The sequence below is a fragment of the Paramisgurnus dabryanus genome, chromosome 21 (assembly GCF_030506205.2).
Source record: "Paramisgurnus dabryanus chromosome 21, PD_genome_1.1, whole genome shotgun sequence".
Classification (NCBI taxonomy): domain Eukaryota; kingdom Metazoa; phylum Chordata; class Actinopteri; order Cypriniformes; family Cobitidae; genus Paramisgurnus; species Paramisgurnus dabryanus.
The window spans coordinates 24,413,257-24,428,930 of record NC_133357.1 but is presented as its reverse complement, the minus strand read 5'-3'; the positions used below and the strand labels follow the sequence as shown (position 1 = coordinate 24,428,930).

The 15,674-nt window shown below is 39.3% G+C and overlaps 1 protein-coding gene across 3 annotated transcripts in view; it reads left to right on the top strand.

The window, feature by feature from the left end:
- Positions 1-2,923: 2,923 nt before the first annotated feature.
- Positions 2,924-15,674, top strand: part of syt2a (synaptotagmin IIa) — a 65,161-nt gene continuing 52,410 nt past the window's right edge. For 2 of the 3 annotated variants that reach the window (XM_065282385.2, XM_065282383.2), the window contains exon 1: positions 2,924-3,083. The gene's annotated coding sequence lies outside the window, so the exon portion shown is untranslated. Of the gene's footprint in view, positions 3,084-3,143; positions 3,333-15,674 lie in introns of those variants that run through there. The other variant, XM_065282384.2, reaches the window with a different exon arrangement.

Here is a 15,674-nt window from a genome sequence, read left to right as displayed (position 1 = left end):
CTTTGGTAAAAACTGTTACATATTGATTTATTTTAGACCAATTTCAAGCTGTTCCATCTAAAAGAATCCAATTCTCCCCATTAATGTGAATAATCTCACATCGAGCATGTGCCGCTTGTTCGCTCCAAATATTGACAGTGTGCAAGGGTCGAATGATCCAGCTGTCATTGACGGCTTGATGGAGAAATGGGAAAGGCCGCCTCGTTCTCGTTGGCTTAGAGTGATTGAGGCGTTATTGATTTCGTTTTCATCAGGTCTGAAGGAGGCAGACACTTAAGGGAGATGGGTAATTTTTGTGACACGAAACAAAGGCCTTGTGTGTTCCCCGAGGGCTGTGACTAAAAGCGCAGCAGACGAACAGGAAGTACAGGTGGATCAAGCCGTGAACATGCCACGATCTTGCCGCTGCAATAATCTGATAGGCATTCACTCAGAATGATGTGATTCGTTGCTTTAATCACACTGTTAGCGTTTTATTTTCTGTCCTCATGACTGATGGGAGTTTGAGCACTTCAGTGCTTCCATTAGCTGCAGAAAATGCTTTTGCATTGATTATGATATCATGCACCAAGAAATGCACAATGCAAGTTGCAATTGTGAGTGTCTATATCATGAGGTATTTTTAAGCATTACTTATCTTGAAATATGATCAAATATCATATATCTGTATATGTATATGAAAAATATTTAAATCTGTATGTTCATGATTTTGAAAGTTGTGACATCACACACTTTGGTCATATATTTATACTGTATGTATACTGTATACGTCTAGACTAAAAACAATGGTGCAAAATAGCACTAAAAGATTGTAATCATAGGGGAACCATTTTTGGTGCTTTATAGCACCTATGAAGAACCATATGAGGTAATTATAGCACCACTTATGGTTCTACAGAGCACTATATAGTTCTACATAAGTACAATGGCTCATAATTATGAAGCAATAAACCACTTTTTTTAGTTTGTTTTTAGAGTATGTATACTCCAGGTGTAACAGTGAATTCACAAAATTCACGGTTCACTGTGTACCTCGTTTTTTAAGTAACGGTTTGGTTTAATTTCACTACAGTTGGGAGGGGAAAGGCAAATGATAATTACTTGTTGTTTATTATGAACGACAATTCACGGTTCGCTGCGTAACTCGGTTTTTAATTAATGGTTTGGTTTGATTTTGCTACAGCTGGGGGGGAGGCAAAACATAAAATTACTTGTTGTTTATTATTAACGACAATTTACAGGTTAACTGCGTACCTCGGTTTTTAGGTAATGTTTCGGTTTAATTTCCCTACACTTGGGGGGGCAAAACACAAAAATACTTGTTGTTTATTATTAACGACAATTTACAGGTTAACTGCGTACCTCGGTTTTTAGGTAATGTTTCGGTTTAATTTCCCTACACTTGGGGGGGCAAAACACAAAAATACTTGTTGTTTATTATTAACGACAATTTACGGTTCACTGCGTACGTCGGTTTTTAAGTAAAGTTTCGGTTTAATTTCACTACAGTTAGGGGGGAAGGCAAAACATAAAATGACTTGTTGTTTATTATTTACGACAATTTATGGGTTAACTGCGTACCTCTGTTTTTAGGAAATGTTTCGGTTTAATTTCCCTAAACTTGGGGGGAGGCAAAACCTAAAATACTTGTTGTTTATTATTAACGACAATTTACGGTTCACCGCATACCTTGGTTTTTAAGTAAAGTTCTGTTTAATTTTGCTACAGTTGGGGGGAAAGGCAAAAGATAAAAATACTTGTTGTTTATTATTAACGTTTGTACACATCAACAATTCACATATACTAAAAAAGTTTACACATTATAAATAAAATACCTGCTTGGTTTAAATAAAATAAATAAAATAGAATAAGACGTATGCTAAAGGAATAATGGAAATCACAGTTATTGCCATGCAACTGAATAAATACGTGTCCCATTAAGGCCAAAGTATTTTTACAAATTTACAAAAACAATTTCCGTCATCAGAAGAGTTCGTGCTACAGGAGAATGTAGTATGTAGCCCTGTTGATGCATTCCATTTTGTCGCAATGTGCATGCGACAAGCGTCTGTATACATGTACGAGTTAAATAAACTATACTTTGCAAGGATGTGTGTTCGACCGTGTGCATACTATACTCCAGGCTTTTCACCCCTACATTTAAGTATAAACCATATGAACCCTAATTTTTATATACAGCACTATGCAGTCTATTTTCTTTTTACAGAATAATTTGAACTGGAATCCAATTTCTGTTTAGTTATTTATTTGGTTATTAGTAAGCTTGTAATGAGCAAAAATGTTATAATGTACAAATCAGGCAGTCATAACTGCCAAATAAACCCCTTAAGGATGTTATGAAATCTTGGTCCTGATCACCCTTTGAAGGTTTTTTTTTTTTGCATTAATGACTTAACATAATATCTAAAAAACATCATGGGAGCCCTACTACAGCTCCATCTCTTTACGACCGTCTCGCCTTCTGTCTCTTTCTGCTGCAACACATTTTAAGCAGCGCTCCGCAGCCCCCCTTTTTCAAAATTCAGCCAACCGCTCCACATTCCCATTTCTCTTCCATCCAGAAACCCATCCGAACTGCATTCGTACAGTCCTGGGGTGCATTTCTGCAAAAGAAACAGGGTGATTTAAGGCCACTGAGTTTGGCAGGGAAAGGAATGGTAAGTGCCGTATATTGACCCCATCGGCGTGCATGAGCTGAATAGAAAAAGACATAAAAAAGAAGCAGAGATGTATGCAGAGCTGTGTGAGCAGAATCTCCAATCAGGCGGCTTCGGAAGAGAACGGAATTGGAAGGGTGGGGGAAGGAAGGAGTGTGTTTGGGGGGGTTTTCTCTGTGGGAAGAGAGAAAGTGAACGAGAACAGGAGGAGGGGAGGGGTGTATGCGTGTGTTCGCCGAAATGAGTGTGTGTGTGTAGTGCTGCAGTAACGAAAGAGGGGGAATGACTGCAGTTTCTCGGGCTGATGGAAAAGAGCGTGCAGGAGACGTTCGCGCGCCGCTGAAACATTAACCCCTAAGTGCCTCGTTCATTGAGGATTAGGACCGAGGAGAACGCCGCAGTCAGGTGTGTGCCTTTTGAACGTGCTTTTTTTCAAACAGGGAGTCGTGCTGCACTGGACGGTAGAAAGGTGGTTCATGGCACTAGACGTTTGTGGAGAGGGAAGCCCATTACAGTCTGGGCTCGGTGATTAGTGGAGTACTGCAGTGTGTGATTCATACATTTGTGACAGTTTTGGTCTCGTGTAACTCTCTCGAACCGGCAATGTGTTTATGCTGATGAAAAGTGCCAGTTGGGCTCTTTATGCTGGAGTTGGTGAGTGGAGATGTTTAACTGATGCTTTAACTTCAAATCAGTTTTAATCAGCATTGATTTGTGTATTTGGCACATGTACATTGGTCCTAGTGGCAGGACTCGCCGTTACTCACTGATCCGGGATCAGTTTTCTTTCCCACCTCATAGTTGCACAACGGTCACGGGAAGCTGGTCCCGGAGCAGTGCGCAAGGGCAAAGTCGAACGCGGGCGGGTGGCTGTTTTGAGGTGTCCGTGCATGGGCGCAGTGTGTCTTCCTGAATGTCCTCCTGACAGCTGCTGTATTTCCCCGCAAGGCAAATGGAAACAACACCCTGCTCTGCTCCACCGCACAGAGGCAACACAATATGCTGCAGCTCTCGGTGTATCTGCTGTAACTGCAGATCGCACAGAAAAAGATCACAGACAATGGAGAGCATTAAAAGAGGTCTGCGGTTGAGTGTAGCGGGGTGAGAGCCGGATGCGTGCTTCCTCTGCCATTAAAATCCATGTTAACCTTGCATTAGGGGAAAAAATTTATTAGTTGACTTAAAAAGTGGAAAACAATCAAACTGCATTTCGATTGCCCAGAGATTGCTCTTGTATAGACTTGTATATAGGTGAGTTGTCGGTTATGCTTCCTTCAGAAATCAGTGTTGTCTCCTTCAATTCCAGGCTAAATATGAATTGACATGCATGAGACAATTGCACAGAAATGAAGCTATTAAAATATTGGAAAGCATTGCTCTGACTTGGTCTTGAATATTTGATGACCAGTGATTGAGCTCGTATGGAAATCTAGGCATATTTGGATGCCAGGTGATATCTTGGCTAATCTGACCATAGTTGTATTCATTTATTGTAATGAAGCACTAACTAAGATGCGTGTGAGATCACGTGGGTCTTATATTCTCAGGTGAGCCATCAGGGATGCAGAGGACTTTTCCATTTGCTCTTCATTTATGAGCTTGGGTTAGAGGTTGTATAGGATGCTAGAAGACACATTGGATTGAAAGATATCTCTCTCTCTCTCTCTCTCTCTCTCTCTCTCTCTCTCTCTCTCTCTCTCTCTCCCTCTCTCTCTCTCTCTCTCTGGTAAGTGTTTTTTGCTCTCTTGGGATTCTCCTGCAATAGATGGGGGATCACTAGGAAGGGACATTCTCAAGGACAAATGCTGTGTCATCAGGGCTTCAGACGTGAGCTGGAGTACAGTAGCGCTATTGAATGCATTCATGCATGGGCATTTAAAGCACTGTTTGAAGGTATTTTTGCTGATAGTTTATTGAAGCTGTAAGAAGCCAATTAATTGTAATAACTCATAGCTCTTCCAGGCTCGGATGATGTTGAGTTGTGTTTGCAAATTTTTGTATAGCACTTTGAGTATGTGTGTGGTTGTGTTAAGTGTAAGTTCATGTGTGTGAGAGAGATTTGGGATACTGTACAATACTGAGGAATTTTGGTTTGTGAAGCTTTGAAACATCCAAATGGTACATGTCAACCCGAAATAAAAATTGTAGGGTTCAGAGATAAAAACTTTGTCTCGGTTGTTGCTCCTTAACTTCTGTAGAAGAGAGATAGAAACAAAGGTTTATACACAAAAAAAGGGGTAACATATAGACAAACCCAACACATAAAGTAAACCATCCTAGAAAATGTCCGTCTTTGACCCAGTCATGGTTTACAACAAGAGATTGTAGAATTTCTGGTTGAAACAGACTCAGCCTGATTTTGCCAAGTGAGAGATGTCCTCAGGGCAACATGTTGGCTGTGTCCGAAACCGAAGGCAGCTGGGTTGTTACCTCGCTGCCTCATGAGGCAATTACTTCGGTGGCATGAAGGCAGCTCGGGGAAACGTATTTGGACAGCCTTCATAGGCAGTGTAATGGAATTCAGTTTGAAGAGCACCTTTCTGATAACTTATCGCATATTTAAAAACTACAAAACTTATTTCTCGCTAGAAGTCCAATGAAAAGGTGTATAAAGTGAAAATATAACTTTATTTACAGTACACGAAATTTGTGATCCAGATGCTTTCTTGGCCGCCATTTTATTTATTTTTTTGATCACATTCCCCGTGCACACACAGGCATAGAATTTGACAAGACAGTGAAGGTATCTCAGGAGTCATGAAGTAAACAAAATGATAAAAAAGTTTACAAAAAGGACAACCTTCAAAATCAGGAGAGCCTTGAAGGAGCCCAGCATAAGTTAATTTAAACCCAACCACATGTTGAAACAACCCAGCATTTACTGTAGTACAGTATAAAGAAATACAAATATTTATATTGTATTAGTTGCAAATCTATAGAATAAAGATAGTACATCATTTGGTCTTTGATGAATTTAAGTAGAAATGTTGGAGTTCATATTAAAATATATTCATTGACAGTATACTTTTGGGGCAAATTATGAGATATTGTTAAACCTTTTCTGAAACAGATGTGAGGTATTTCTTACAAAAGGAGAATTTGAGATGCAGGCAGGGGCGTGTCTAGAGGGGGGGCATGGGGTGGCACCGCCCCCCCTTGGAATATGATTGGCCCCCCCTGGTGCCCCCCCTCCAATCTCATTGGGCCAGCTAGATTTACTGTCAAGCTGAAAATGCCCACCGCACCATTGGACCAGAGAGCTGTCAATCACTGTTTGATTTGAGACTCGCGCGAAGACGAAGCGAGCACAGTAGTTGCGCGTTTTTAAAACAGGAGGAAAGAGACACCATGACACTCACCACACCATTGGACCAGAGAGCTGTCAATCACTGTTTGATTTGAGACTCGCGCGAACGCGAAGACGAAGCGAGCACAGTAGTTGGGCGTTTTTAAAACAAGAGGAAAGAGACACCATGACACCCACCACACCATTGGACCAGTTGTCAGACACCCACCACACCATTGGACCAGTTGTCAATCACTGTTTGATTTGAGACTCGCGCGAACCCGAAGACGAAGCGAGCACAGTAGTGGCGCGTTTTTAAAACACGAGGAAAGAGACACCATCCACCACACAATTGGACCAGTTATCAATCACTGTTTGATTTGAGACTCGTGCAAACGAGAAGGAGGGCGCCCAGCCACAGACTCAACACTGGCACAAATCAAATAGATTTTCCATGATTACCATTTACATTTTATTTTACTATTTAAAACGGCTTCATGTGCTTTTGCAAGCGCTCAGCAGAGCCTCTCTCTCTCTCTCTCTCTCGCGTGCACGCTTTCTCACTGCTGCGTGCGGAACCTCAACAGTGCCTCTCTGACACTGAGTGAAGGAGTTAAAAGTTGGCAGTGTTTTCCACCTTGGTTCCTCCGTTCTCTTTTCACGTAAAAGTTAACAGTCAACAGATGTTACTGACAGAGAAAACGGATGATCGAGTATTATGACTTAACGAAAGGTTAGTGTTTTCCTACACACACACCAGTTCTCTGTGCACAAGCTCTCTCTCTCCCTCCCTATGGTGCGGTATGCGCGCGCACGCTTAACAGTATTTTCTGATATTTTTGAATTTGCGCTGAATTGTCTGCGCAATACGCCATCTACAATACAACTATCACTCGCATTTAAAATTAAAAGCGCTCATAAACACAATCAGATGAGAAGAGCAACCTTGCACGAGACACACATGTAATCCGAAATCACCTCGTATCAGCTCTTCAATGTAAATTGTATCAGACAATGTCGCAGTCGATTTTAGCAGTACAAAGTAACAGCTGGTTGGATTAAACACGAGGTGTTATTGGGTCGTGTTTAGTCACTAGCTTAAACTCTTTCTTGGTGTTTGACAACAGAAAAGATAATATGTAAAAAATAGCATTCAGTTGTGTTAAAATACAATATAGGCTAATAAACAATGAAAGTCAGATCAGACAGAGTAGAAAAACAAATTTTTAAGTAAGCTAATATTTTCCCAAAATCCTGATATGTCAAAATGTTAACTAATACCAGCTACACGCAATGTAGAAAGCCAACTTAAAGGAACAGTTCACTTAATTTAAATGGTCATATACCTTAACTTGTTTCAAACCTGTATGAGTTTCTTTCTTCTGCTGAACACAAAAAAGAAAAGAGTTAAGAATGTCGGTAACCAAAATCAGTTGATGGATCCCATTGACTTCATATGTAGGAGCAAAATAACATGCAGTCAGTGGGGTTCATCAACTTTCTGGCTACTAAGATTCTTCAAAATATTTTATTTTGTGTTCAGCCGAAGAAAAACTAATACAGGTTTGAAATAACTATAGGATGAGTAAATTATGACAATTTATTTAAAGTGAACTATTTTGGAACAGAACTGTTGTTTAATCCATGCAAAATACAAAAAATTAATACCATCTATATTAGAACATGTGGCATTGCACAAGATTTTGGGAACCATGCTTAATATTTTCTAAACCAGTATTTATTTTCATTTGAAGTTTTTGATTGGCCCCCCCCTGACTGGTTCTTGGTCCCCCCTGTGTCCCCCCATTTATAAAATCCTGGAATCGCCCCTGGATGCAGGAGACTTAAGCTAAGGTCTGCAATACTGTATAGAGATATTATAGAGATATAATTTGTGATTTCCTGAGGGAATGGATTTTGGTAACTGTTGTGATGTTTTCTGTAATTCAGAGAAGTTGCTTTTTTTTACATATTAAAAGGTTGTATAGAAAGCAGTCTTTGTGTTTATCTCATTAAAGCGTTGTTGAACTTTAAAATATTTATGCCATTTGATCCATTTTACAAATATATTTATCGTCACCGAATCCAGAAATGATGGTGCGATCTGAAAACAGCATTTGCTCGGTTAGCAGTCAAGCAGGGATGAATCTGATACAGAACGCTATTACTGTCATTTATCATCACTGGTTCCCATCTGCTCTCAGAACAGTTGTGTGTTATGAGTTCAGCTCGATAAGAGATAAGTAATGGTCAGTATACTGGATCATACTGTAGATGGCAGGAGGACATTATTCCATACTTGCCCTTTGGGATTCTGTTAAGGAATCAATTCAAACAGGCACAACATTATGGAAAAACTCCATTCCTTATTGAAAAACTTTAGGTCTTTTATTTTCCAACCTCTCCACTAAAAAAAAATCAGCATTCACACAAAAGCATCGTTAGCCAACTACCATCGTAAGTTTCGTCGTTACTCCCAAAGTTCAACGATTTGGTGTTTCCCGAAACCATAGTTCAAACGAACATTCGCAAGCTGCATCACAAACTTGTGTGGTTTGTACGACAGCTCTTCACCTGTGGTTAGAATTTCTTGTTATTATAATATGTAGACTTACATTGATCATGCTTTTAAACTACAAAAGCAAAAAAAAAAAAACATGTAGTACATTCTATATCCATCATTCTAAATATATAAAAATTTTATTTTACGTCTTTGAGTTTGTAAACAGAATTAAAGCACTAAATTTGAAAAATGTGCATGTGCGCAGATCTACAAACTTTAAGACCCTGAGGAATCCCTGGGAGGAGTGACGTAATGGTGCATTCCCACCAGCCGCGGTAGAAGTGGCAAAAACGCGCTATAGTTGGACGCTTTAACATTTTAGTTCACTCACTTCATTCGCGCGTGAAATTCTAGTCATTTTAGACATTCACGCGGAAATTCGCATCAAGGGAGGGGCTTCTGTGACTCCGCTAAGACTCTGCAACTCTGCTCCCTTACTGTAATCACGTCACTACTACAGCAAGGTCCTGATTGGTTAACGCGGAGCGAAAATCTGCCAGTTCAGATTTGTCAACACGTGTGTTTCCTGCGGCAACGCTCAATGCGTGTTGAACGCCCGTTCCTGCTATTCGCGCTGCGCTTACCACATATACCGCACCGCAGGATGCCTAAACACATCTTTACATTGACTTAACATGTAAATCACTTGTGCTTGCTGCCTCTACCGTGTCTGGTGTGAACCCTGCATAAGAAGGAACTTGCGCATTAATTAAATATCTTTGAGAAAACAACAGAACTAAATCATGATAACAAAAACGGTCTTCTGGTGCAATATATGTTATATACCGCAGTATTCTGACATTAAATTGATTTGAACAGATAAATTAATACTCCACCTTCGATGTGACATAATCAACTATATTGTTGAACCACCATGGTTCAAACGACGAATGTGCGACAAAGTTACTATGTTTTCTGGAAACAGTGTTGACAAGTAATTTGTTTTTCCAACTATACATCATAATATGGTAGTTCAGCATCGAGTTACGTTGTTGTTTAGGAAACACACCCCAGATTTCTTATCCAGTAAGGCTTCCGCAGTCAACCAGATTTTTTCACACACAAATGCTGGAAAATACTCTGTCACACATCCAGTAAAGATCCAGTAAAGACACGTGATATCAGGGGGTGACGTGTAATGTAAGGTGAATTGTCCTTACAAAAGTGGGACACTGCCTAATGTGGGACAACTAAGGTCTAGTGTTTGTAGGTCCCCCAAAAATACATGAATGCCAGTGAAACTTTGGCATCACAAAAATAAAAAATTGCATAACCTCTCAAATGTCCAATCGTACAGTATATGAAACTGGTACAATCGTCAAATAGGAAGAACTTGTCACAGATGTCTGAAATTAAAATACATGTCCCACTTTAGGGCAATTCACCGTAACTCTGCACTTTTTTGTGCACAATTTTGCATAACGACTTAAGTTTGCTTAATATCTGCGATCTGTGACACACCGCTTGCAGCATTCTTCATACCTTTTGTTTACACAAGGCACATTCCTAGACTGATCCTGGCAATGTTACTAGGTCCCCAATCTGTGATCGATCCTAGGATCAGATCCAGGATGTATTTGCATTCACAAGGAAGACACTCTCGCAATTTTATGGCACTTTTCTGGGATGACTGTGTTATGTGAAAGGGGTTAGACTAGGGCTGTTCCGAATACCATTTTTTGAGCTTCGAAGCTCTAGTAGAAATAAAATCGAATATTCGAAGCTTCGGAAGGAGGGGCTGAACATATTTTTCTCTTTAATAAAGGCAGGAATCTGTGTGTGTGTGTGTGTGTATGCGTGTGTGTCTGGCTGTCTAGTTTTATTATGTGGCGGATGTGTTGCTGCGGACTCAAGGGAGTGTAGTGCCTTTTTTTCGTGCAATATGGACATGTGACACGTTTAGAATAAACTTTAAGAAATAAACTTTAAAAATACTACAGAACAGCGCAAGCTGGAAGCGGCGTGCCTGTCACGCGTCCTGCGAGGACAGCATTAGTGAAACAAAACACAAGAGCAATACTTTTAATAAGGTAGCCTAACATTTTTCTAACAAATAAACATTCCCGTATCAGAAATTAGCAGCACAGTAATTACTGACAACGTAGGGTAGGCTATTTAAATAAAACAACGAAAATAAATGAACGAAGTTCAACAAACTGTAATAAAACGGTAGCATACTTTCAAAATCAAGTTTATTTATAACACTTACACCATCAATATGTTTTTTTCATCAGCAGAACAATAAAGAAGATATTTTGCAGAAACCCCAGTGCTCCGTCATGCAAGTCAACCGATCCGCACACTTTAAGAGCTAAAGCATATATATCCAATACAAAAGTAATCCCCCATAACTCTGTGTGACATATTGACGTCTTGTGAAGCAAATCAATCAGTTTTTGCAAGAAACTGAACGTTATTTACAACACTATTAGCGTGAATGCCAAAGCAGGAAGCGCGCTTTCCGTTCGAGGCGATCTCTTCCACTGGTGCTGTTTGATGGCTGTTGACTATGGATGTTGGTCTCTCTGCGCCACCTACAGAGCGGGAGAGTGAAGCGCACTTCCTGCTTGGCAAAAGCTCTGCATTAACGCTGAAAAATATTTATATATATATATTCGAATCTCAAAACTGAAAATCGAATGTCAACCCACGGAACGAATATTCGAATTTTCTGGTTCAGCCCTAGGTTAGACTGTCAGAAAAATTTTCAAACAATTTTCCTCAGATGTCATTGAGGCTCTAACCTTCGAAAAGTATAGCTTTGCAAAGATACTTATTAGTTAAAGGTAAATATTGGTACCAAATGTACACACGTCCGTACCTAATGGTACATATAACATATATCTAAGTTTAACTTGTAAACAACATGCCTATTCGTGTCTGCCAGCTAGACCAGTGCCAAACCAGCCCTGCCTACCAGCAGCCTTGTATCATATTGGAAATTCATGCTGGTGTAAGTTAATCTTTTCAAAGGGTTGTCAGCTCAGGTGAATCTTCAGCTTAGTGCTGCTACAGTTAACACTCAAAACTGTCACCTCAGATATGGCCGTATCTCCATCAGTAACACCCGTCTGCAAGAATACAGGAGACCAATGAGTAACTACTGAAACTGGGTGTGGTCATGCTGCGGTCCATCGTGGTGCAGTGAGAACTTAATGCCCACCAGAAATTCAGCCACTTAATTGAAGAGCCATGGGGCACCAATAAATTGAAAGATACAATTTGGAATTAATGAGACAGATCAGCGTTACCCTCAGGACAAAGCAATGAGGCTAAAACAAGCCTGTTAAACATATGGAAAGAGTTATCAGAGCCATATAAGAGTTAAGGGGCGGTCACACTACACTATTCGTTCCATTGACTTCAATTCGCATGCGAATGCATCAGGAAATCTTGTGCAAAGATATTTCGGATTTGCTGCGTACAAAAGTTCAAGTCTGAGCTCTCTCTAAAGAAAAGCAAAGTTGGACGAAGCACCCACTACGCAGTAACGTCCGATAAGTATTTGCATGTTAAAAGTCTTATGACCACCCCCTTTACTTTAAGACGTTTGTCGTACGGACAGAGATTTTTTGGGAATTTATGATATGAGCACTGATATGATGAAGAAGCCAAATATCAACGCTTCACATTTGTTTGTGTGTCTAGTTTAGCCCAAGGGCCACAAAAAACCTCATTACTGGCAAACAGAGAAGTGCGGAGTCACGGGATGTGCAGGAAATGCTCATTTTCATCTCATTGAGCTCAATCAGAAAGCTTTTCAGTGGAAATGTTCAGCCATCAGTGATAAAAATGCCCAAGGATGAGATCTGTTTGTGATACAGTATAGACAGAGGAATGCTCAGTCATTTCATGGCTACTCTGTGGTTATGTACATGTCCTTAGATTCACCATCATATTTACATATACTGTTTTCTTTTACCATATCATCCTTATGTTATGTTCTGTGTGCGGTATTACGGTATATGGCAGGGTTTTATCATTTTTATATACATTTTTGTACACATACTGTACCCTGTAGAGCAGGGGTAGGCATCGTCGGTCCAGGAGTGCCGATGTCCTGCAGAGTTTAGCTTCAGCTCTAATCAAGCACAACTGAACAACGAATCAAGGTCTAAAGAGTCACCTAAAAAACTACAGGTAGGCGAGGCTTGAACTAAAATCTGCAGGACGTCGGCACTCCAGGACCAACGGTGCCTACCCCTGCTGTGAAATCTGCTTAGGGAACCCCAGTAGTACTGTAGTGTACATGTACCTATACATTATAAGTGAATGCCTCTGTGTTTCCATGGCTACAAATTCTATTATTATTATAGATTGTTTATCAGTATGTGTGTTCCCTGGGTTCGGACCCATGACCTTTTGCTCTGCTATTGCAATCGTGTTTTACAGTACTATACAGGAGCAGTATCTGACAGTAATTGAATAATTAAGAGTTGCAATCAAGCTAAAGTGGAAGATTAAGGTTAAGATAAGAACCTCCAAAAAGGGGTAAAGTATTTTGAGGAAAGATGATTGAGGCTGTATTTTGCATTTTGCTTTTTTGTTTCTGCTGACACTTGGCATGTTTTTTTTCACTTCTGTTGTATTTGCTTAATGTTGGAACATTTTGTTACTGTGGTGCTGAGGCACAAATACATGCACGGCTGGTGGCTCCCCTGTACAGCTCACAGTAATATGAATGCACGCCCTGCTTTAACATAGAATTAAACATTTATGTATTAGAAAGATGCTTTTAGAGTGTGTACTTCTTGGATTCAAAGCCATGACCTTGACTTTGATGTTGCTTGCTTCATGCTCTACCAGATGAATCAGTGAAATCGTGATAAACCCTTCTTTTATCCTTTTTTAACTCTTTTCTTTCTTTCTTTCTTTTTTGCTTGTTTATTGTACAGCTTTATTAATATATGAAAATTCTGTCATCATTACTCCCCCTCATGTTGTTTTAAACCTGTATGAGTTTTTTATATTGATATTTTGATAAGTGATGGTGAGCACACAGCTAATTGTAAGCATTGACTTATAGGAAAACAAATATTATGGAAGTATTGTGATAAATGATGAAGATATTTTGATAAATGATGGTAAGCACAGTTGTACCCATTGAATTCCATCCTATTTGTTTTTCTACTATTTAAGTCAATCAGAGAAAATAAATTCATACAGGTTTGTAACAACATGAGGATGAGAAAATGATGAAATAATTTTTATTTTTGGGTAAACCATCCCTTTAATCTAAGCAGTGTAATATTATGGCATGAGCCAGCTGATACAAAGTATTTTTGCCTCTTTAAATATTTACATGGCTACATATGAAGAGTTTGGTTCCAAAGCAAGATACTTTGTTTTTAAAAAATTTGTCAAAACATGTTTATTATTAGGTTATCATGTTTTTATTGTGTTTTTTGTGCTACTTGGCTGTATTTTTTTAGTTATGAAGCCTAAAATCAAAACAAACCAACTACAGTTTGATTGATATCAATTGAAGAGTGAAGAGCTCACAATCAAAAACAAGATTTTTTTTAAATTATCTAATTTTGGAATCAAACTCTTCATATATTTTAGCACCCTGTCTGCAGTGAACTCTTAAAAAAAAGGTTCCAAACATGTTCTCTGTCTTGCCGTATGGTCCCATAAAGAACCTTTAATATCCACAGAACCTTTTCTGTTCCCGCACAAAATATTTTTTATAGTGTATAAAGGTTACAGACGATAAAAAGGTAAAAAAAAAGGATGTGAAGAGCTCAGATGAAATTGCTACTGAACATCACCTCCATCAAAAATGAGATAATGATATTGACCAAATGCTCTCTGCACATACAGTATTATACATTCATCAAATCCACTTCATCCTGGCCTCAGGCCATTCAGAAATACTGAACTGTAAAAAAAATCCAGCAAGAAGTAAAACTACTTGGTTTCTGCGTCAATTCAATGTACTATTCTAAGTTAACATTACTTATAAAATCAAGTTTTTATAATCAACTTATGCTTTTGTTGATTTGACAAAAATGCTGCACATTTTTTACTCTGTGGTCTGCTTATAGCATACCGTAATCTGTTAAATACCATGCCGATATTTCAGCAAACTCCACTAAGTGCACAGAAGAAGAATAGGATGAAGATGGCGAGTCTACGTTAGATTTCAGTTGTCAAGATGTATGTTTTTTTATCGCTTAGAAGTATTCCAAATATATCAGTATATTGACCAAGTTTTTGAGCCTTTTTGCATTTCTTCAGAAAGGACAGTGAAGTGTGACTGTTTAGAAGTGGAGATTATTGCCAGAAAAAGCTTGCATGCATTTAGAGGGTTTTGCAGTTAAAGACAAATTTGTTAATACCAATGAAATGACTAAAGTTTAACAGACTTATTTCCTTTTCATTGCCATTAAAGTGAAATACTGAACCAACGGTAAACACAAGAGCCTACAGTAAACATAAAACAATGCTACTGAACTCGTAACAATCTTTTAAGACCCTTTGATTTAGTTATTTAATGGCAAGAACACTTTTACTTCTAAGAGTCTAATATTCAGCTCACATGGTTTTGTGAGGCTGTCACAATGTAATGCAGTTTGCATTAAGAATGTTATTAAATCATGAAGTGCAAAATATATTGAATCCTGACAGCAACCTGTATGTAAGCATACTGTAGTTTCCCTTTCAGTCGGTCACTACGACGTCACGTCGTGACCGACGAATTGGGAACTCGCTTAGAGAGACCAATCTGCTTCGTATACTACTAAAACGCCAATGAACTTGGCATTGAGATATTTGCATAATGCTGGCGCCGCCCCGCCAGGTGCGTATATAAGCAGCAGGTGCAAATAGGGAAATTAGTTTTTTCGCTTCGAAAGCCGGCTTTATCTGCTACTGAGAAGCTACTCTCTGCTCTTCTGGGAACGGTTGCTGAAGTTGATTGACAAGCAGTACTAACACAGCGGACGCTCGCAGTATTCCACGGCTCTGCATCTTTTTTGTTTTGAGTTTAGTGTGTGCGTTGCCTTCCCTGTGCGCATCATCAGCTGAGCACCTAAAGAGTGATTTCCCTAAAAGAGTGATACGTGAGAGCTCTGTGTCTTTTTAAAGGCAGCCACTCTCTCGTATATGCGGAGATCAGCGTCCTTTTCAGGATAGCTTTTCGCCG